Below are 21,875 nucleotides of genomic sequence, written 5' to 3'. Positions count from 1 at the left end.
CAGTATTGTTAAACCTTTCTAACTGTCCCTAAAATTATATTAGTCGAGTAAAAAGAAGACATGCGCTACAGAAACCAAGAAGCTGCTTAATCCAGCACTGACAAATACATGAAATTACCCAAAGAAATGTACCGAAAAGCCTAATTGGGCCAAAGTGTTCCTCAAATTACATTATTTGAACTAATTCTGCAAAGTCAATAACACTGATCGAATTAGTATTAGGAATAATGTCTGGTTAGAATTTGACTGATTAATTGAAAAAGCACGTGCACCGTAGCATCCCTCAGGGCTGCTGCAGCATTTCTGGGTTTTAAATCAAGGTCTGCCGTTTGCACCCTCAGGGATATTCAAACACATTGGAGAAAATGTGCCTGGGGCCCTTTTAAACATCAACGCTTGGAATACTTTTAATTGTGTTCATTAGGCACAAAGTGGGGTGGTGCAACTTATTACATGAATTGTGCTGTTCCCAGTGGAAGCATGAATCTGTCCTTGCAGAAACATTGCATTACTGAAAGGTGGATCAGCTGTTAGAAGATGCCAATCGCTTTTCACTCTAGGTGTCAACGCAGTCTCCTTTTCATATGTGGGCAGAGACCTCTGTTGAGGTGTGTGCAATGAATGACTACACCAAGATGCAGTGAGGTTTCTCAGCTGTCCCTGGGACCCCATACCATACCACCCTCCAAAGGTGCACCCTGGGGGATGCATGACTCTATATGGTTGTGCTGCACAACCAGTGTGCTTTTTGATGGACACTTTTACTCTGTACCCATACTTGTACTAAGGCAAAGGATCCATCATTTGCATGATAACACACCGCTAGGCAAATGAGAGTATGCCCCCTTGGATTCACAGTGGTGCACGAATAGCATTGGTAGGATCCATATTCTGAAAGGGCTTTTCAAGGATCCGCATCTCCTTCTGCAGTACCATAGTGTCCCAGGGCACAAAGGTTGATGCAAACGGCCATTGTGCCCAGGCCACTACATATAACACAGTCACAGCACTACTCCTTAAAGTAGGTTGACACATATTTTAAAGACTATTACTGCTGGCAGCTTCCCAGGGCATGTGCTACAAATGAATAGATTGTTAGTACTTGTGAAAATTATTAATGTTGTCTATGGAAGTGGGTAAATTGGAAACTATTTGAGCTAATGCTTAGGTTTTATCTTTCAGGGGTTAGTGGGGTTGAATATTAAATGTTAGGGCTTAGTCTTCTACTTCAGGTTGGACCCGTTTAACTCCCAATACATGTATTGTCCATGTAGTGTTAATATTTAGAAAAATATATTTTTGGACTACTGAAATATAGTAGTTGTACAGTTCTCCAGGTCCTGCACAACACATGGTAGATTGGCAAATGTTGTAAAAATTATTGCCGTTGTCCATAGAAATTTGGAAATTAGACACTAATGTGATCTCATTTTTAGGCTTTGACTTTCAAGAGGTAACAGGTTAAAAAGGAAAAGTTAGTGTTTAAACTTGCAAAGTGGTGTAGGGTCAGACAACTATTTTAGATTGCAAATTTTAATTGCAATAAATATATTGTCCATGCAAAGTTTTTTATGAGTCCTCAAGGGTTCCACTTTGTCAACTGTCATCTTCAACCTCTATATTTAGTCACTTGGGGGCATTTTATCAAGATAGGCGACACAGTTATCGCCGCTTTAGCGGCAGAAAACTGCTGCTAAAACGGCGATAATAGGCTTGATAATATGCTCTATGGAATTCCAATTGAAGCCCATGTTAGATGTGAAGGACATCTAACCTGAGCTTCAATTGGAATACCATAGAGCATATTATAAAGCCCATTATCGCCTGTCTTGATAATATGCCCCTTGGTTCTATGTTTACCAATATCAGAATCAATGGTGGCAACAAAATTCACCAATTTGGTAACAACCTGTACATGGAAATCTTCCACCCTCCAGACAACCAATTCCTGAAACGCTTCCCACACTTCATCAAGACTTGAATGTCCAGTACCTACTTGCACTCAAACCTATGAAGATAGGATTCCTACTATTTAACAAGAACAACATAAAAAATCGAATCCTAACTTGGGTTAACGACATGAACCTGAACACATTCAAATCCCATCTTTCATCTAATGCTATTAGTCACCTTGATTCAGGCTGAGCACCAACTTTCCCTTAACGGACACATTCTGAAGATAACTAAGACAGCTTTCTCTACTAAAGAAAGTGAAACAGCTCCTGTCAGAAAGCAAAAACAGAAGTGCCATTCAAGCTCATGTACATTTGATTTTCGGTGGTTACAATGCCTATGTTGATTCCTCTATGGCCTCTCAGATTCCACATTGGACCCCTTTAGGGCATCATCCATGCTGCTGCTTCCTTCATAATGGATCTCTAGGAATATGACCACACCTCCCCGACTATTGTGGAACTCCACTGCTTACCTTGACAGCTAGCACCATCTTCAAAACCGGCTAAATCATCCAAAAAGCCATAGTTGACCAGCAGCCCAGATACCTTGCTGACAAGCTTGACAGTTGCAGTGGTTTCCAGTACACCCACAGACAGTACACCATCGGACTGGAGATGACGGAGTAAAAAAAAGAAAATAAACATGGCAAAAGGCTTCTCAAATCATACCCCCAATATCTGAAAAAACATCTGTGTATCCATTGGGACTGGCTGAATGAGCTACTATTTAGGAAAGCGCAAAAGATACATTTAGTAAAAGAACACTACATCAGAACGAATTTACAGCGCACATCAATTTTCAGAACTCAGCTTCCCCTCCAGTAACTGATTGACAGTTTCTTTGGCTAGGAACATGTACAGCGCTCTTATCCCATTTGAATCGGGTCGCGTTGTACAAATATCTCTTATATACATACATATGCATTATTATTAATATTGTTATTATTGGTTTTAATATTATTCGAATATGCTGCGTAAACTGTAGCCATTTATAGTATCAACAATGTTACTTGACTGCTTATCATGGTTACTCTGAACATGACTCTAGACTTAATGTACATGGGTTTTACATGAGAGCATCCCCAATGGATAGCAAAGCACAGTACAGGCTTGCAAGTATTCAGGCTATCACACTTCGATCCGTGATAGGCCTTGGTGTTCCCAGTTGTTGGGAGTAGACACACTCAGAAACTGCTGAGTAGCAGTGACAGAGTTGCAAGGGTCTGTAGATCAGAGAGTGGCAGTGTGGGCCATGCAGGGAGTCAGGCAGTGGGCAGATGAGACTGGCCATCAATCTACATTCTAAGTATTAAAGGTTTTGGCTTGGCTGACTTATCTGACCTCCTTATGGTAAAATGTCTCAGGCTGATCAGGGAGGTTCTGTTAATGCTGAGCAGTCTCTAGTCTGGTTTATTGAGCATTTATACCAGAGTATCTTCTTCTCAGTAGGAAGGAATAGTCATTGGCTCATAGGAGAGGCAGCTAAGTCTTATATTCTTGCCTTCCTCTATTATTCTGTGTAGAACTCCTTTAGTGAAAGAATTCTTGCTGGACATGCTGGCATTGTCATATACAGTCTTGGGGCAGATGGCATTTTTAGAGGACTGAGTGCCTTGAATGAAAAACATTATAGAAGTTTTGCTGGAGGGGCAGCTTATATCCGGTCCTGTGGACAGTCAGCTTTTACAAATAACAGTGAACTGCATTTTCCATCTGATAAGCCTGACATTCATAGCAACCATTTAGAGGTAACACTGCCACTCACTTTTTTGTGGATTCCAGGTTGACAGCTAATTCTCAAGGTACAAATCGCAGGATGTGTGTGGATAATCAGAAATCCCACATCTTTCTTTAGACAGGCTATACCATGTCATGCTTCGTGGCCACTTGCCTAAATGTTGCCCTATTGACTAGGGACACCTTGACCCGCTGGAACCGGTTCAGTTTCAGTCTCATGCAATAAAATGTCATTTTTAGGGATGATGATTCAAAGCATGAGGCTGCATTTGGCTTTGTAAAACACTTCAGTGGGATATATGATCAAAGTAGTCGTGCAGGGAGACTATTGAGAGATAGAGTGCAAATAATTCTTGCTACCTATATGGAGCACCCTAAAGTTTAAGGGGCCATATACACACACAGGGCAATCCCAACATGCATGCACTTTGCATATAAAATTAGACGTAACGAGGGTACACAGTCATAACTTATTACATGGAGTTTACTAGAGAGAGACAGTTTGATGTCTCTTCAAATAGATTCAGATAAAAGGGCCCATACCTTACTACTAGAATTAGCTAGTACCAATCATTGGAAGTGTTATAAGCTGCTCGTGGGACAGTTGGCTATAAATATAAGTATCACTGTGGGTGGGCCCTAATATCCCAACACTGTCCAGCACTCTGGTGAACACATACGCTTCTTGATTCAACATGTATATAATTTTAAACTTTGCTGTACCATAAACTGCTGTTGTCACTCAGTTACTGTTCATTTTTTCTGACTTTGTTTCGCCTGGATTGCAGTTTTATATTATTCGTTCAAGCATTATTTTAATGATGGATTAATAAATGTTTCCGTACAGCAGTGTGCCTGTGGATCCACTGCTGTGCCTATACAAATAAATAAATGAATAAATAAACAATACTTAATCTTCTTGGGTCCGTAGCATGAATTTCAATGAGGTTATGAGATTATTCCTTCTCATACTTATCCACGTCAGCCAGTAACAAGCTACCGAGGTTACTTGAGAAAAGATGGACCTTGTAAAACACAGACTACTGCTCGTCGGGTTATTCTTCCTATTATGACCATAGTGTTGTTTAGCATCAAGAGAAAATGGGCTCTAGTTTTTTTATAGCATAACATAAATGATATAACATAACACAACATATAGCATAACATTATGCTATTTAGAAAGTTTAATCTATTGTTGATGCCAAATACTATGGGGCCGATTTACAAGAAACGGACTCATCTCTGCATTATAGCAGAAATACGTCAGTTTACTTGCGTCATGCAAAAAAACCCTTGCACCACCATGGTTGCGTCACAATAACAATGCGGCGCACCTTGGCGCAAGGATTGACAGATGTGTCACGCATCTGTTAGCGTAAAGGTAACGCATTGCTGGAGTCGTGTTACAAGCACGACGCAACTCCAGCAATGCTCAGGAATGCCCAATCCTATTGTGCTGCGTCATTCCCTACGCCTACTTCAAGCAGGCATAAGGTTTTGAAGCAGGGGCGTTGTAGAAGTGGCGCAATGACATCTTGTAGATTTCACTGTGTCACTTTTACAAGGCTTTCTTCCGTTGGAACGCCTACCCTGTGCGGGGAATGAGATTTTGATACCTTTTCTGATCACTTAGATACTTATCTCATTCATCTATTTGGATCGATTATTTTCTGTCATTGAGTAAAAGACAAACCCCACATAGGTTAAATCAACCCCATAAACTGACGCAACTCTGAAGAACCACTTACGACTGATAAAGTTTAAAAGTTTAATATAAAATCAGAATAAGTTGCATATACAATCCTCTCAGGATAAGATTCAACAAGTATACAGGAACTAAAAGGAACATAAATTCCCTAAAGAACCTCAGTCTACAAAAGAATACAATTAAAGTCAATTCCAATATCAGCAGATTAAAAAGCATAGACACAAAGTGGTTCCGTTGCGTCATCTACAAAAAGAATAAACAAGTTAATTCTGTCCCTACTCTATACTAGGTGACATCCCTACTTCGCAAGTTCCTTACCTAAAAAAGGTGTCAGCAGTTTGACTTCCAAAGAAGTTCAAACTCTCTTAACCTCTAATGGTAACTTATATCGAGAAGCAGTACCCTCTCTGCCTACCCATCCGCTCTCTAAGGGTCCTCGGCCTACTGCTCTCTTGCTCTGCGCTCTGAGCTCTTCGCTTACTTCTCCTCCCCAGGGTGCTGTCCCTAAATACACAATCACCGTATGGTGGAACGCCCCTTTGACACCCACCACGTACACATACACATGAGGTCATTTCTAGCTCTTTCCATAGCTTCATCTCTTCGCGTCGTCCGTTAAGTTGACCTTGCTTCGTAGGCACCATCTTCGTCTTCTTGCTGGTGACTTCATTGACATTCCATTTGACCCTTTCAGAGCAAAGTCTATCACCTCAACAGACCTTTATTCTTTACGACTATATTCTTAACCTCGTTTGGTCCTGTGAACGGTCATTTCTAAACAAGACCCAAATTCCAAGCGTCTCTTATCTCACTTAGGCCATAAACTTCGTCCAACATTGTCACCTTAAATCTAGCAAGACCTTTGACTCTTGTCTCGCACATTCAGATCAAAGCTATCCACGACTCCTGTGAGCCCACTAAATTACATACATCAGACTACACTCCTGCGAACTCTTGGTCAGTTAGGTTAAAATCACACATGACCAAACCTTTCTAACATTCCTACAAACCCTTCTACACAGTATAACCTTTAACGCACATTTATATATAATCGAATTTAGCAAAGCAATGATTATGCGCAAATGCATTCTACATAGAATACAACATTTATATTCTTGTGCTTACATCGTTTTATACATCTTTGCACATTTCTTCGCTTTACATTTTCGTCTTCTTTCTCCGTTTAATAATTACACACGTATATTCAGTTTTGCACATTCTAACGTTCTTAAGCATTTCTATACATTTCTATATTAGCCCACTATATATACGGGCCTTCTAATTCTAATACACTTTATAGAATAGATACAGATACATTTCCTATTACATTGGTTACATCGGCTAATTTTACGCTATAAGTGTTAACTTCACGTTATAGATTCTACGTTTATGTAATATGCTTATGAATATGGTCCATACATATTTTTTATTCAAATTGCGCTCTCTCACCTGCATACGTTATACCTGATGCAGGTATAATGTAATGCAGGCCTTTACAACATGATGCATCTCCCTAGATGCGTCACGTTGTAAATATGTTGCAACATGGCGCATTGTTTATACTGCTGCTGCGTCACAAAAGTGACAGAACAGCGGTGCAAAATGGTTGATAGGGGCTTGTAAATCTGCCCCTATAACTTTTTAGGTTTATGAAATAATTAGCTAAGTTAGGAGTGAACGTTAGAGAAAGCAATGAAATGGTGTTCAAGGCCTTTTTTCCCATTTATGCCGTGTTTGAGATGAAACTACATCTACTTGACAGTAACACAGGAATTTATCATTTGATTCCGTGAGTACACTTTCTCAACTGTACAGTTTATAATTGATCACCTTGTCCCTGCAGCCTGGCGTCCAGCATCGGAGAACTAGAAACATCATCCTACAAAGGCAATTGATACTCTGAAATGTAACTATTTATTGTTATGTGCGATTGGCTAGGGCCTTTGGGAAATGCATATCTTTCTTTGTACAGTAGACTGCAAGTCATATTTTTTGTTGTGTGTTAGGCATGTCACTCACTCTGACTGTTAGGCAGATCACACACTCTTTGACCTCTTGTGTCATCACCAGGCTGGCTCATTGTCCCCCCTTATGTCCCCCAAAGCGTCCTATTTGCTACTGAGGGGCTAGAGTAATGGCAAATAACGTAAACTATAGAATGATTCAAAGGTTCAGAGAAACCTGCTTACTGTCTCTGCCTACAGCTGCCTTAACCCCCCCCCCCCCCCTCCAATGTAACAGGCCTAGGAAGGGGAGTGTGTGGGGGTACCAAAGAGCAAGCAGAAGGTAGCAACTGTGGTTTCAGACAACCTCTAATTGATGCCCTTACATGTTTTTATGACTTCATGTAATTTTTACTAAACTGTTTATAATTGTCATGATGTGAAAACGAATGCAAAGGAGGGAAGATTAACTCCCCTGTTTCATAAAGGAAAACACTATGGGGCAGATGTACGAAGATTAGGAATCACGATTTTCTAATTTCGATTTCCTGTAAGTCTTAAGTATGAAATCACTATTCCTAATGTATGAAACTCTTTTGAGTTTCACTAGTGAATGTTAATGGTCATAAATAGACCTACTCCATGCATATTAATGAGGTAGGTCACAATTTGTGACCCACTAGGTTTCGCTGCTGTTGAAGCAAAACATTTTCTGGGTCCAAATATTAGACACTTAGGGCTACATGTATCTTTATTGGAAACAGCAATGTCCTGCAAATCACAATTAGGTAATCGTTATTCATAATGTATAGAACTCCATAAGTTCCATTTTGGGATTCCTAGTGGGTCGCAAAGTGACCCATTTCATGAATTTTAATGAGGTAGGTCACAGTTTGCAACCCATTAGGAAGCACTAAAATCAGCTGACCACCATGCCCGTGATTGCTTTAAAAAATTTCTTCCCGTGAGGACCCCTTTCCATTTGCTAATGGGTTACCACCTACTTGAAAAAGGTGGCAAAATGTGAATTTTTTGCAACCGCTATTCGGTTGCAAAACATTCTTACATTCTATTGCGATTCAGTATTAGGAAGATATGGCCTAAGCACATCCCTTCCTAATGCCAAATTGGTATGTATTTGCAATTCCAAATTGCGATTCGGTAACATTCTTACATACTGCTGCGATTCAGTATTATAAAGACAAGCCACTTCCTAATGGCGAATGGTATGTATTTGCAATTCCAAATTGCGATTCAGAAACATGTTACCAAATTGCAAATTGGAAGTCATACATTCCTAAATGTATTTTATTGGTCGCAAACGGCCTGATTCTGTGAATCGGGCCATTTGTGGCCAGGTAAATGCATGATACATGTGTCCCTCAGTCACATCAATCAAATTCTATAATTCACCACAGAGACATTGGTCCTGTGATAGACCTTGATCGTCACAGTGAGGAGTGAGGAATCGGGGCGTTGACGCATTGGCCACCCATTGAAGACCAATTAATTGGTAGCCAACTCACAGATTAGTGATCACATTTAAATACACCACTCTCAGAACCATGCTATAAATGTTAAGGATGGTAACATGAAGACCGGACCTTCTGAAAATGTTAAATGATACAAGAATCATACAAACCAGTAGCTCCCTTATAGCTACACAAAACAACAGCAGTAAATTTGATGTTCTGAAAACAGTCTATGACTCTCCCTACTATGGATTAGAAACCAGATTTTACTAAGTACAGTTTGTATTGAAAGAACTTGAAGACAGAAATTAATTAAAAAAAACTCTGACAAATTTAGATTTTTTGGTTATTGTATTAAAGATCCAAAATCAATGAACATAAGTAAAAATTTGAGCAGTTCAGTCATGAGTCTTCCAGCACGTAGTATAAAACTACACATTTGTCAAAATAAATCAATTGCAGAAATAAAGAATCTAGGCAAGGGATTCCTCTCACAACAATGGTAGGAGGACAGTTCAGTAAAGTTCTCTCGCACGGACAAAAGAGTCTGGTTAAAGTCTGCTAAAGGAAAGTCCATGGGCAAGGGGAATGGAGCTATTATTGGAAAAGATTAGGTCTGATCGTCACAGCAGACAGCTCCAAATTGTCCAACAGGTAAGCTCATCAGCAAATATTGGCAGTAGAAAGGGGAAGGGAAATGGGATCTGCAATGTGATTCTCTCTCCAAAAGAAATGGTATGGGATGCCTGTAGAAGAACAGGGAACTGCTCCTTCTACCAGGGAAGTCGCCTTTACTATTCCAAATCATTCCATTATGACATCAATTGTCACTTCATTTGGTCAGGTCAACTTGTGACCACCTTCCGATCACATGGGGCAAAATTGTAAGTTCCACATTGTTATTCAGGTTGGTAATGAGAAACGATTGTCCATTCCGTACACATAGGCTAGTTGACAAAGAGCCTATTCACTTTGTTGCCCTTCATGTATTGGTCCAAGAATCTGGGTTCCCACGATTTCACTCACAAAGGCAACTTAATGTGATATAAGTCAACATTTCTTAATTGTTACATAAGTTCATATTCAAGTTCAAGCACAATTAAATTCAAGTAAGCATTTCATACAATGAAAGAATTGTAATTTCTATCAACAGTTATTGCATTGAAATAACCAACTCTAAATATAACCTACTACTAGAGTTTTGAAAGTCCATACGTGTAAGGTATTCTTAATAAGTCTCTAGTAATTTAACCCCTTCGATGCTTGTGACGGAACGGTTCCGTCACGAGCGCCGGTTGGGCAGTGCTTATGACGGAACCGTTCCGTCACGGCCATGCCCGTTATTTAGAACCTTCAGCACAGCGCGAAAATTCGCGCAAGCTGAAGGCGATAAAGGATCATGCTGAAAGTGTCATCTATGCCTCATGAAAAAAAATTTGTTGCACCAACTATTCCTTTGCTTTGGTGCATTACAATGAGGAAGCTAAAGATGTCTGTTTCCATCATTATCATTATTAGTTGCACAAATTATATTTAGATACACCCCTTAATTTTATTACTCCTATTAATTCTCATTGTATCACACATTTTCATCCATATTTTCTCATTAAGACTTTTCCTAAAATAACAAAGCAATCAATTAATAAGCATTTTAAACACTTGATTTCCATAACTTCCATTTCTACAAATTCAAGCAAAGTTTAATGGTGCTAGTAATTGCCATTACAGAGATGGTGGCTTGCTGGGGTCAGCAGACCATCATATCTGTGATTGCTTTTAAATAAAGCAACTTATTTTTTAATGCAACCCGTTTTCCTTAACAGAAAAGAGGATGTGTTTAAAAAGTTAAAAATTAAATGCCTGCTCTTAAAAAATATTTTTTCAACAGTTCCCTTCATTTTGGGATGGGTGAACACCACTTTTAAAATAGTGGTAAAGTGTTACTGTTTTGCCACCAGAATTTGGTCACAAAACAGTGAAACAAACCCTACTGATTTGGTATTCGGAAGGGACACGCAAAACAGGCCCCTTCCAAATACCAAATTGCAAATGCAAATTGTGAAATGGTAAAAAGTTACTGAATCACATTTTGTACATAAAAAAAAAACATTTTTCTGGTTGCAAACAGCCCAATTCAGCGCAAAAATGCTTTTGACATCTGGCCCTATATTCTCACACAGATAAAAGGAACGAGTGGTTGCTGCTACTTGGGGAAGCAGTGGGCAGTGATTTGGGGGTTTTAGATTTTTTTTAAATCACTTACCTCCCGGCCAGGCCTCTCCTACATCCTCTTTCTGGCTTCTTGGGGGAGACAGGAAGCCTGAGCCTGGGACCAGGCTAGGTCGCCCCCACGCTCCATTGCTGCCTGCTACCTTCTAGGTAGCCTCCACGCTTCCTGGTTTTGCCGCTTTCCTGCTGTTCCGGACGACCTAGCTGCTGCTGAGCCGCCCGGCCTCCCCAGACTCTTCCCGCCGCTGCCTCCCTGCGGCCCCGCCCCCCGCCAGCCCATTTGCCCGCCGCCCCACTTCCGCCACCCAGCTGACCCTCCCTCCCGGCTCCTTACTTATGACGCCCATGCGTACGCGCAGCAGACACGCGCAGCGGGCACGCCGATTGTGCGCCGAAGGTGCACCAATGGCAAGCCCATCTGCGCCCGTCCGCGCCTGGACCGCGCCCAGTGCCAGGACCCCTGGCCCCCGAAGATGCCAGCCTACACGACGAACCTACAACACCGCCGTCCTCAACGCACTCAACGCCGGCCGAAACCCCGCCTGCTACCGAGCCACCCGAAACGCACCCACGGACCCTTCACCTGCCAAACCTGCCGATTCAACTGCCTCCGGACCTGCACCCCAAACCCCAAGCCGACCACCAGCAGCAACCACCTCAAGTGCATCCTGCTCAACACCCGCTCTGTCCACAAACACGCTGTGGAACTCTGGAGCCTGCTCGACACAACATCTCCAGACGTCGCCTTCCTCACTGAAACCTGGATGAACGCCTCCTCAGTGCCCGACATCGCCACAGCCATCCCGGACGGGTACAAGATCATCCGGAGGGATCCCGTCAACCAGACTGGAAAAAGGCATCGCCATCGTACAAAAGAACACCATCCGCATCTCGACCAACTCCATCGACAGCCTACCCGCCGCAGAACACCTCCACTTCCAGATACACACCGACCCCAAGACGACCCTCAGAGGCACCCTCATCTACAGACCCCCGGGACCACGCACACAATTCAGCGAGGACATCGCAGACTTCATCAGCCCCCACGCACTCGCCTCCACTGACTACATCCTCCTAGGGGACCGCAACTTCCACCTGGAGAACAACAATGACAGTAACACCACCACCCTGCTGGACAACCACGCCAACCTCGGCCACACGCTCGACCCCATCTTCTCCTCCAGCAAACACATCTCCTTCAGCCACTCCACTGGACTTCACTGAACCAATCACAGCTGCGTCCACTTCAGCTTCAGGCAAAACACGACCCACCACCACCCACAACAAGTTCCTCACCGGAGCTGGAGCAAGATCACCGCCGAGCAGCTCTCCACCTCCCTCAGCCAGAACCCTCCCGCCAGCACCATGGACCCCGACGAAGCGGCCAGCAACTTCACACAATGGCTGACCGCCTGCGCCAACGACCTCGCACCACAAAAGAACCCTCCCAACAGGCCCGGCAGCAAGAAAGCTCCCTGGTTTTCCGACGAACTCAAGGATTCCAAGAATAACTGCCGCACCCTCGAGAAAGCCTGGCGCCACGACCAGACCACAGACAACATGACCGCCCTCAAGCACGCCACACGCAAGCACCACCAGCTGATCCGCACCACCAAGAAGACAGCATTCAAAGAACGACTGGACAACAACGCCCATGACAGCAAGGAACTCTTCAGCATCGTCAAAGAGCTCTCCAACCCCAGCGCCGGAAACAACGACATCACCCCCTCACAAGACCTCTGCGACTCTCTCACCTCGTTCTTCCACTGCAAGATTACCGACATACACAACAGCTTCGGCGCACCAACCACGCACCCACCCACCGAACCAACACCCCCTACAACCACCCTCTGCAACTGGACCCCGGTTAAACCGAAGACACCACCCGCACGATGAACACCAGCCACTCCGGATCACCAACCGACCTGTGCCCCCACCACGTCTTCAACAAGGCTGACTCAATCATCGCACCCCATCTGTGGGACATCATCAACACCTCCTTCCACGCCGCCACCTTCCCAGAGAGCTGGAAGCATGCCGAGCTCAGCGCACTCCTGAAGAAACCAACAGTAGACCCCACCGACCTCAAGAACTTCCGCCTCATCTCGCTCCTTCCTTTTCCTGCCAAAGTCATCGAGAAGACCGCCAACAGACAGCTCGCCGCCTTCCTCAAGATGAACGGATCCCTCGACCCCTCGCAGTCCGGTTTCCGAGCCAACCACAAGACCGAGACCGCCCTGATCGCAGCCACCGATGACATCAGACACCTGCTCGACAACGGGGAAACAGCAGCCCACATCCTCCTGGACCTCTCCGCAGCATTCGACACTGTCTGCCACCGCACCCTAATACAGCCCCTCAGCAACATCGGAATCCACGAGAAGGCACTGGAGTGAATCATCTCGTTCCTCGCCGGAAGAACCCAGAGAGTCCGCCTCCCCCCGTTCAGATCCAAGGCCACCAAAGTCATCTGTGGCATACCACAAGGATCATCACTCAGCCCAACCCTCTTCAACGTCTACATGAGCCCCCTCGCAGCCATCGCACAAAAACACAACCTCAACATCATCTCCTACGCCGACGACACCCAGCTGATCCTCTCCCTCACCAACGACCCCGCCACCGCCAGAACCAGCCTGCATGAAGGGATGAAAGACCTCGCCGAGTGGAAGAAGAACATCCGCCTGAAACTGAACTCAGACAAGACGGAAGTCCTCATTCTGGGATCATCGCCCTCCGCCTGGGATGACTCCTGGTGGCCCCCTGCCCTGGGCTCCACTCCCAAGCCAACGGACCACGCATGCAACCTGGGCTTCATCCTGGACTCCTCCCTCTCAATGACCAGACAAGTCAACGCAGTCTCCTCATCATGTTTCAACACCCTGCGTATGCTCCGTAAGATCTTCCGCTGGATCCCCACCGAGACCAGGAAGACCATCACCCAGGCACTTGTCACCAGCCGACTGGACTACGGAAACACCCTCTACGCTGGAACCACAGCCAAACTGCAGAAACGACTCCAACGCATCCAGAACGCCTCCGCACGACTCGTCCTGGACACCCCCCAGAACAGCCACATCTCCGGCCACCTGAGAGACCTGCACTGGCTCCCCGTCAGCAAGAGGATCACGTTCAGGCTCCTCACCCACGCACACAAGGCTCTCCACGACCTGGGCCCCAAGTACTTCAACAACCGCCTGACCTTCTACACGCCCACCCGCCAGCTACGATCGACCAGCCTCGCCCTCGCCGCCATACCACGCAGAGCCACCGCCGGAGGAAGATCCTTCTCCTACCTGGCAGCCAAGACATGGAACTCCCTACCCATCCACCTTCGGCTGACCCAGGACCATCTTTCCTTCGGGAAGCAACTCAAGACCTGGCTATTCGTGCTGTAACGTTTCCCTTCCCCCAGCGCCTTGAGACCCTTCCGGGTGAGTAGCGCGCTATACAAATGTCATGATTGATTGATTGATTGAAGCAGGCAGCACAAGGGCTCCCAGGCTCCCTGCAGCCAATTACAATGCTGCAATGCAGAGTTGTGATTGGTCTGAGCGCTGTGACAAGGGTCTCAGCTAGGGGATGGAGTGCTAGGCATGTTCTCCATGCAGGCTGTAATGCAGCCTCCATGGAGAACATGGTATGTGCGCATGACTGTTTTGAGTTTCCCTAGAGGTCAAGCCAAGCCCTTGTGCTCACATAAGGAGTGCAAACTTCTCTTCCCCACCTCTGAGAACAGCCCTGCCCCACAAAGACGCTCCAAAGGGGAAAACTAAAATAATAATAACCTTGAGTTATTATAATTTTATTTTTCCTTTTTTTACACTGCAAAAATGAGTGGGGCAATGCTCCTCTGCCTTAGCAGAGGAGCCGCCACTGAAGGGAACATAGATAATGGATACTGTCATTTGGTTGAATACTTTGTGAATGTCGATAAAAATGTATAAGTGATTAAGGGCCCGCTCCAAGGTCTGAGGTGGCCTTTTCACTTTGCAGAAGAACTTAGTAGGCAAGATTAGATGTGATTAAATCACAGAAATAATTACTCCATTTGTAAATGGACTACAATAAATATTGGGGCTGGAGGTTGGAACCTCCACTCTTACACTGACAACACAGATTTTTCTGTGCGTGAAAGGTCTGCTTGGCAACATTTTAGTCGTAACACTTGGCATAGCAGAGGTGACCCAGGAGATGAGCAGCAATGGCTTTAGGCTTAAAGAAGTGAAGGTTGAGACCTTCTTTTTGAAAGTCAAAAATGTCACATCATCAGTCTCCCTCGTTATTTGATATTCAAACATGTTTTGCTAAATGTGCGAAAACATGTGGGAGTGAACGGGGATGGAAAGCTCTATATTTTAAGACCCACGTCATCTAAATAAGTAGTTCGATCTGAGTTTCCCAGTCTGTGACAGCTGATACTTTATCATTCAAAGAGAAGACAACATACACAAACTCTATCAGGCCATGCAATCATTACATTGGTTACCTATCGGCATGAGAATGTCAAAGTAGCCTGTCAGGCGTTTAGGTTCCTTCAGTGAATACTTCAATCTATCTGCAGCACAAATTTCAAGAATGCACCAAATCACAATAGATCAAGAAATTATTGACTACGCTAATCAGGTTTTAAGATATTTTCTTTCATATCTAATGAATCACAGAACCTAGACACAATTTAGTTTATGGAATATGCAATCTAAATAAAATAAATAAATAAAATGTAAGTTTCTGTGATTAATCTCCTCCTCGAATAAACTAATGTACAAATAAAACAAAACACAAATGTACACTATGCATGCCAGTATTTCATGAAATCAATTTGTATTCTGGTTGTGCATTTTGTACCCGTGTTTTTACATTTTGGAAAATAAACATTGGAAATCAAACACTCAGGATCGGCCCTGGGTGTTCAACAATGCTACGCAATGCAAAACAGGAGAAATTTTAGGCAACTAACCGTAGATGAGGCTCGAAGCTCATATTCTGGGCTCCTGGAGACGAATTATTTAGATGGGGAACAAAGAATGCACATTATTGGCCTGGTTGGTCAGGAAAGAACTAGAGGAGAGATGGACTCTCTATGTAAAAGATAACAGAGTGGTAACGCTCAGCATCAGAGGTGTTTGCAAATTATTTTCAAGAGGTTCTACAAATCTACTTGTCAGTTTATCGAAGGTAAGCTTTCGGACTTCATAAATGAGTTGACATTGGCTCAATTATGCAATCAATATAAAAGATGTTTGAGGCTGATGTTTTAGGGGGAGAAGTCTCTGCAGCACTATTTGACCTATAATCCGTAAAATGTACTGGACACAGTGGTCTTCCTACTGAATTATTTTAAAGAGTGTCTCACACATGGTACCTCACCCTGACATGACCTACCATACAATGCTGCAAGACTTTAGGCCAGAAGTACGTAGCTTTGTGTCTACAGTCACCTAATAGCAAATTTGTGTGATTCGCTTTCAGGTAATCACAAACAGTGATGAACAAATGTGTGCTGGAAACATTTAGCAATTACAAGTGGGCCGCAAATAGACCTACCTTGTTAAAATTCATGAGGTAGGTAGCAATTTGTGACACATTGGGAATCACTCAAATCACAGTGATGCAAGCCTTCTCTGGTCAGCAGACTGCCATGTCTGTGATTGCTTTTAAATAAAGCAATGTTTTTTTTAAATTCAGCCCATTTTCCTTAAAGGAAAATGGGATGCATTCTGAACAGAAAAAGAAAAAGTTTTATTTTATATTTTAAGAGCAGGCATTGGACCTACAAACATATCTATAGTGCCTTGTATATGATTCAAAGTGTACCCTGGGCCTGTCAGTTAAATGTCACTAATGGAGTGCAGCACCCATTATGCCACCTCTAGAGTGACAGTGGGAAACATGACTACTGGCATACAGCTGTAGCATTTCTGCACAGTTTTAAAACTGCAATTTCGACCTGCCAAAATAACCCCTTTTGACAGGCTTAAAACTCTACTTTAAATAATAATAAGTCACATCTAAGTAGGCCTTAATACCCAGCAAGGTAGGCAGCATTATGTTTCAATGTAGAATATGCATACAATCATTAAGGAGCAAAGAGGGAAAAAGAGAAACACAGGGTCGCCCTCCACTCAAAAATCATCCAAACAACATGACCCGCTCTCTAAGGCAATTCTTAATCATATATTCTCCAAATATGTGCAAAGTGTTGTAGTTTTCTACATAACAAAACACTCCTCTTCTTGTATTCTCTAAGAGGTCGTATGCCACATGTTCTAATGCCTTTCATAAAAAGCCCCTTTCCATTATGACAGTCTGGAGGAACTATAAAAATGACTGAAGTTTATAATATACAGATTACATTCACTTCCCAACACACTTGTAGTGAAAAAAGTGCAAGGGCATAATGACCCCTCACGGGCGCACCACCAACAAGGTAACTGGCAGGTACTCACCAGATAAGCCCATTTTTCTCATCATCAGTGGTCAGTTTGCCCAACAGAAAAAAGCGTCCAAAATAAAGAAATTATAAGTGCAGTGAAGTGACAAGAAATCACACTTCACATTGTGACAAAAAGTGATTAAAATTGATAGGTGCACTCTTATAGCAACTACTTTATTCTTCACTTAGTGAAACCTATCAAATTAAACAGCTAGACAGGCTGCTATTCATGCACACCATTACCAAATGCCAACATGTTTCATTGCCAGGAAACATTTTAGGCAAATTCTTTAGGGCGAGACACTTCGCCACAGCACAAAAATTGGACACACTGTTCTAGTAGACCTCATTCAGCCACTGTGTCTCATACCCGCTTTGAGGTACAAATAAAAAGGAAAAGGAAAAGGCTCCTCATGTGAGTCCTCCTATATGATTCAGCCTTCGGTCGTTGTGTGAATCAACCGGGGCCTCACGGAGCGACAGAGGTGGAGACAACACGCTCCGTGAATCATATAGGAGGACTGACTGAAGGGCCTAACTTTGTCATTACTCCCACTAACATCCTTCTCTCATTGTCAGAATCCATCAACAGAGAGCCCTCTTTGCTTACAAATCCCCCTTCTTGATCAACGCCTCAGTCAAAAGAGAGCTGATCGACACCCAAGACATCTGGAACATGTAAACTTTAACTTCTCCCACTGGAGTTTTTCCCACCTAAACCAACGGTTTCACTGAGGCTCCATCTCAATGCCAGAATCTGGCAATGATAAGCCTCTTCTCTTGGTGCCAATCCACTGCCTGCTTTCACTGAAGGCTGTTGAGGGTGGGAGATAACTTTTTCCACCTGGTTCTTGTATCCGACCCAAGCTCCCTCACTGCCGGCCTGAAATCACACCCTTGACCTGTTCAAACACAAACAGATGGACACGGTTGGAGTTTAATACTTTTTAGCACTCGTTTTATTTAAAACATTACAAATTCATATCTCTGCTTTCCCCTCATTGTATTTTTGTCATTTTGGTGTAATTTTGTAGATTACATTATTCTCTATTTTTATATATTTGAGTGAGATGTTTATTGTGTTGTGTTATTGATTAGTTAACTGTTTTAGTGTTTCTAGAATACTTTACACATTTTTTTAAGTTACGCCTGTCTGCTTTGTGCCTTAGATATCAGGGGTGGAGCTCATGTTTGAATTATTGAAACCTTTACTGGACGTAGCAGGAATAGCACCATTATTACTTATGGTGGACTGCTTTCCACATCGCCTAACTGATTCACATTATGATATAGTTCTAATTATGTGGCAAGTTGAAGACTTGATTGGCATGTCCAAGATGAGTGACTTCTGGAGAACACAAGCAATGCTGTCTTTTCTGCTGAAGATTTCGAAATTCCCAATGCAATTCTTTTACATCTCCCATTTCTTCATGCCACAAGTTACTGTGTTTCAATAGAGAAAAGCATATCCAACCATTTCCCACTAGAGATCTAATTGTACTGTGGACGTGCAAAGCAACGATAAACAATGAAAAACTGCAGATTAGGGGGACTTATAGGACGATGACTAGCAAGATACATAAATGTACCCAAATGAAGCGGTTGTTAAAACAAATTTAAGACTTAAAAGGTTTAAATAATTTGTAGGTCTACTTTTTTAGAACATAACTAAATGTATTGATAAATGGTATTTCAGCTAAATACTTGTGGGTGAGTACAGCTAAAATATACTTTGGCTATGTGGTAAAACCAGTGCTTGATTTGTGCTGATGGTTTCCAGTGCTCAGCACAGGCACTTATTTGTCGACACCAGCACTTCCGGCTGTCTGCCACATGATGGCAGTGTTTGTATGATTTAGAGATGAGCACAACAGCAGTTGCTTAATAATTCAAAATACATTACAAATGACTAATACCTAGATTCCAAGCTGTTCCTTAAGCTTTGGGGATTGGAGGAATCTGAATTGTCAAACTTGTAGGACTGTTATTTCTTATATGTTGTGCTGGCCCTGTCGGTGGCACTAGCATTAGCATTGGGAATTGAGAGTTCCTGTAGCCTCCTGACAAGGGCCCTGACACTTATCGTTTGACAAATTAAGCACTGGGTAAAACACAAACATTTTGGTGAAAAGGTGTTTTTTGGTCTTCAAAATATAGTGGGTAGGCGATTAAAACTGCACCCACAGCTGTCCCGGTTGAGAGCTTGGGAAGCCTGGAGATGACCAGTTATCACAAACAGTATGTGAACATTGCACATATGACTTCTAGGACTGAAAAGTGAATTTACACCCTGTACTCGCGTCCTGAGTTGGCTACAGAAACAGAAATTGATGTAATACTGTGATGATGATATATCTTAAATCATTTTCGAATGGCTAGAATTGTGATTGCTGTCTATTTGTGGTTCTTCCGTTTTCATTCTGATCCCATCTTTATTCCTGAAACAATAACAAAGAGTTTTATTTGCCGAGTGCTCATACACAATGGTACTTCTTTTTCTTACTTATGATTGCAGTTAAAGTTATAATAAAACATTTTGCAAACCACTGAGCAGTTTGTTTATGTGTTGTCCAAAGTATGTAAGAACAAACACTATAAACAACCTCAGCGTGGAAAGCATACATGTCTGCACGAAGAAGAGCTCCAGAGTTTAAAATGTAATGTATTTACAGCAAACGTGTCGTTCCATTCAGTGCCCAGATGTTTGGTTGTCGTAATGCTCGTTATGTAAACTGTGTTGTCTGCGTATTTGTTTCCATGTTCTCTCTCACTATACCAATATACAAACATGGAAGAAGTGTTTAATTTTTCAAGTTGCCTAGAACCAACCCAGACAAACAGTGCTGTCAAAATGCAAACGATAAATAGCACTTTTCAACATGTGCACAACGTTACTAAAGCAACTGCTATTGTTAACAGGTAAATAGGAGGCCTATCGTCTTTTATCACATTTAAATTATGTGTAATTCGTCGAGCAAACATGACATTCAAACATTTGTTGGAAGGTTTCTTTGTACAGGTGAAATTAGTAAACTGTTACTGTCTGGCACGGGAGTCTGTTGTGAAACTTACACATATTAATAAACTAATGTTTTAATGAAGTTTATTTTATTAATCAGACGTTGAACATATCAATATGCCGCGTTTCAGTACTGTGCAGGAGAGAATAATTTGAATTCACTGCACAGTGAGACGCATCCCACGTACACGAATTCAAATGTTAGGCTAAGGTGTACTGTGACCCTAATTGCTTTCGTCTAATCTACATCGTGAGGCTTTTCTTACCTACAGCTGGGAAAACGAATGTGGGATTGTGGCAGGCAGGTTTTTGAAGGGGTGTGCATAGAGGACTGCCTCTTTTAGGTCTGTAGTAGAGATCGCGTTAACTCGTTGTCAGAGCCTATGAAATTAGAAAGCTCTCTGAAAACATTTATGTAATCTACAAAAAGGAAAGAATATACATAAACGGGGGCTTGGGACATTCCCTTATTACAGTAAAGCTGTTGCTCAATTGGTTAGTGTGTATATAGGGGTTGATTACGATGTGACACGGCCTTTCCCGTCTGCACCTCGGTTTAATTTTCGACCACATACAATGGTGGCGGTTGGAAATTAAACCTGCCAGTCATTCCGGCTGGCTTCCGACGGGCTCAAGGAGCCTGTCACCCAGTCGGAGGCCTACCCGTAAACCCAAAGAACAGCCTTTTAGCCCTTGGGATTACGATACTCGGTCTCCGGCAGGCTTTCAATGCCATGGAAGGCCTGTCGTAGAAGCCAGTATTGGGGCAATTAGCAAGGTCCCCTCGCCTCTGTGGCCTCCAATTTAGGGCCGAGGGGGCATGCATGGTGCCACCAGGTTCATCCTTGCACCGTGTGAAAGGCACCCTGAGGTGCCTACCACACGGGGCAAGGATGAACACAGACTGAAATGTTTTATTGTTGTTTTTTAAAAACATCCCGTTTCCCTTTAAGGAAATCAGGCTGCATTTTTTTTAAGGCAAAACACACAAGATGACGGATGGAATGTTGCACAATGGCAAAGCATTCACCCTTAGTCACAGATCTGGGTTTAATCCATCGTTATTTTGCTCACCAAGCCACCCTAGTTCAGACATGGCCATATGCAAATCAGTCTTGACCCTGTGTATCATGGGAACAGTCCAGACCGAACTGTCAAGCCATGTCTTCCCTGGACCTGAATCAAGCATTCTAGGACCGGTTTCTGGCTAGCTGCTTTATTTAAAATGCAAATACAGACAAAGGGGTCTGCTGTCCCCTGCAGGCCACCATCCATGTGTTATTGTCTTTTCCCAAAGGGTCACACAATGCTACCTGCCTTATGAATATCGATGAGGCGGTTCATTTGCAACCCCATTGGAAATTGCAAAATATGTC

This window comes from Lissotriton vulgaris, chromosome 6 (genome assembly GCF_964263255.1).
Source record: "Lissotriton vulgaris chromosome 6, aLisVul1.2, whole genome shotgun sequence".
Taxonomy (NCBI): Eukaryota; Metazoa; Chordata; class Amphibia; order Caudata; family Salamandridae; genus Lissotriton; species Lissotriton vulgaris.
The sequence above is the reverse complement of the archived record's forward strand: the minus strand, read 5'-3'. Positions refer to the sequence as shown.